The sequence below is a fragment of the Rhinopithecus roxellana genome, chromosome 14, assembly GCF_007565055.1.
Source record: "Rhinopithecus roxellana isolate Shanxi Qingling chromosome 14, ASM756505v1, whole genome shotgun sequence".
NCBI classification, from domain to species: domain Eukaryota; kingdom Metazoa; phylum Chordata; class Mammalia; order Primates; family Cercopithecidae; genus Rhinopithecus; species Rhinopithecus roxellana.
In genome coordinates, this window is record NC_044562.1 from 91,025,322 (window position 1) to 91,028,291 (window position 2,970).

The following is a 2,970-nucleotide window of genomic DNA, read 5'->3' on the forward strand; positions in this document are numbered from 1 at the left end:
GTTGTGTGGAAGAAGGAATATACTTACTCTGGATAGCTTCTGAAGGCAGAAGTAGGAAGAAAGAGTTAGACAAATGGGACAAATTTTTTATCTGTTTAGTATAAGAAAGAACTTGCTATCAATAGAACTGTTCATCTCAGAGCAGATTACTCTGAGTACTAATAAACACTGTCTTATTAAGTGCTTACTATGTGCTAAAATCTTAAATCATTCAGTTGTAATAACTACTCTTGAAATACTACTGCTAATATCCATACTTTGAAGATGAAGAAACTGGTCTTAGAGAGACTGTGTAACTTGCCCAATGACACACATGTAGTAAGAGGCAGGACCAGGATTTGAATCCTGGTCTTTTTGAACCCAAAGTGTGTGCACTTAAACCCTAGGCTATACTGCCCTTAAGGAATTTTGTTATTAGGTGGTGTAGATAATAACAGTTCAGCAGGGATATTTCAAAGAGGATTTCTTCATTGTGTTTGAGTTGGACTGAAATGGAAGCTGTCTCATGATAGGTATGTATAAAGAAACTTCTGGGTGCTCACTTCAGCAGCACATACATTAACATTGGAATGATCCAGAGAAGATTAGCATGGTCCCTGTGCGAGGATGACATGCAAATTCCTGAAGCGTTCCATATTTTTACCACCTGAATTTTGTAAAAATAAAAATGAAGTAAATACAATAATTTAAAAAGAAACTTCTGGGGACCTTAAAAGGCTCTGTTAAGTAACTAGTGCTTTGGTGTTGGGTGCTGAGGGAAGCACAGGACTCACACAGGGAAGCAAAGTTAAGCAAAATTCATTGCTGTTCCAACTAAAACTTCGCCATGAGTGTGTGGTTACCATAAGTGATTAATAAACAGTAGGAGGTTTGGGGGTGAAAATGACTCGTTGGGCTACGTCCTATGCATGAGGGTTTGGCTACTACCAAAGCAAATCTTAATACAGCCACTGCCAGGAATATTGCTGGGCTTCAGTTGGATGCTCAACATCTCCCCCTATAGGAGTTGGAGATGCAAATCGTCTACTTCTGCTGGCTGTAGTCATTTGTTTAGTTCACACTCAGTCACACAGAAGCAGGCGCTGGCAGCCTTAGTAATTTTGTCAGGTAGCCATGGAGACGCTATGTTGCTTCAGAAATTCATAGTCTACAAAGGGCGAGTGGATTCTGAAAGCATTGGAAGTGCATCATAATTCCCTGTCTCTGGCTTGCATTTGTAAAAGCAGATAAGCAAAACAAATATAACTGGACCCAAGTATCCAAACCGATGAAGAGACTCAACGGACAGAACACAGTATTATTAGTCCTGCATCCTACAACAAGCAAGTTCTTATCTGGACTCAAGTGGCTATTTAGGAATTGCTGCATGCCAAGAATACAACACTGCAAGAAAATGCTCTCTAGTTTGTAAAAATTTATACCCTGTCTAAAGTGGTTCGGAAGTCACTGCCTATGGCATTAAAATGTGAAACAAAACAGAGTTCACCCCAAAGGGGAAGAAAGAGTAAATATATTTGGAGCACAGAATTGAACAGATTGCCACACTTAGGCAAGAAAATTGCTACAAGATTTCCAGTAGAAAAAGCTGTAGGAGAAACACAGTTATATATTTTTCATTTTCTGATAACAGGAAGCAAATAAATCCATCAGCAGATAGATTTTTTTTTTCTCCCTGCAAATAAATGAAATCACCAATGAATGGTGTGGGTTCTTGTATAAAATACAGAGATTTATGGAGTGAACAGAATCTTAACTTCAGTATAAAAGATACTGAAATGAGCCCTCAGATGGCTCTTGAATCAGACATCCATAAAGACAGAGAGCATAACTTTAAGTAACAATGAAGTCATTTTTGTAACAGGCTCTGTTGACATTGTGCAGAAATTCTTTTTCCAAGGTTTAAGTTAATAGAGGGATAGAACTGTGAAGCTCTACATCAGGGATTCTCCAGCTTTAGTGAATGACTTTGGGAGCTTGATAAACAGGTACATCCGTAGGCCCCTTTCCCAGAGCTTTGGATTCTGTAGGCCTGAAGAAGGGCCCAGAAATCTGCATTTTTAACTCTCATCCCACCAAGTGTTTGAGATGGAGGTGGTCTGTAGATCTGAGTTTGAGAAATACAGATGGGATGACATAAGTGGACTTTGAGCAGGTGTTAGGCCAAGATCTGTTTGCAATGGGTGGGAAACTAGCTTGAGGCATTTCACAACCTCTGTGGAGCTGAGGCTCATTTGGAAGAAGGACTCGAGGTCTAATGTGAGCCAGGAACTACACTAGATGCTTGCATATACTGACTCATTTAAAGAACCAGGGAGCCACAGGCAGCATTTCTCTTCACAACACATTCGATTTGATGCCTATTTAAATTATCTGCCATGAATTGCTTAGAGCAAAAAGCTTACTATAACATTCCAGTTACAGAATTATGTGAGCATTTTGGTATGTCCAGAGTCCCAGGAATGGTAAGTGTATCCCTAGATGGTCCCATTTTTTCTATTGCTCACAGTTATGAAACATAGTTTAAAACTTGTGTCCCCATGAAAGGAATTTGTGCTTTGAAATTCTTCCTACATCTGAGAAATCTAAACATGCCAGTGGTCATCACAAAGTAACCCTGTGGGCCTGAGGGGGATGTGGGTGTGCATGAGTGATGGGCAGGGAAGCTGCGGACAAGATTAGAGAGCTCCTTCCATTTTTCTCATTGCTGGTCGCCACAGGTCATGCCTGGTTTGAAAACAGAAACAAAACAAACAAGCAAAAACCCACCTAGCTTTTTGGGTTAAAGAATGGTTAATTTTGGGGCCGGGCGCGGTGGCTCACGCCTGTAATCCCAGCACTTTGGGAGGCCGAGGTGGGCGGATCATGAAGTCAGGAGATCGAGACCATCCTGTGAATGGTGAAATCCCGTCTCTAATAAAAATACAAAAAATTAGCTGGGCATGTTGGTGGGCGCCTGTAGTCCTAGTTATT

The 2,970-nt window shown here is 40.7% G+C and overlaps 1 non-coding gene across 1 annotated transcript; it reads left to right on the forward strand.

Annotated features, from left to right (window-relative positions):
- Positions 1 to 534: 534 nt before the first annotated feature.
- LOC115893436 lies at positions 535 to 641 on the forward strand. The gene has a single exon (XR_004053433.1). It is a non-coding gene; the product is annotated as a U6 spliceosomal RNA (small nuclear RNA).
- Positions 642 to 2,970: the final 2,329 nt, after the last annotated feature.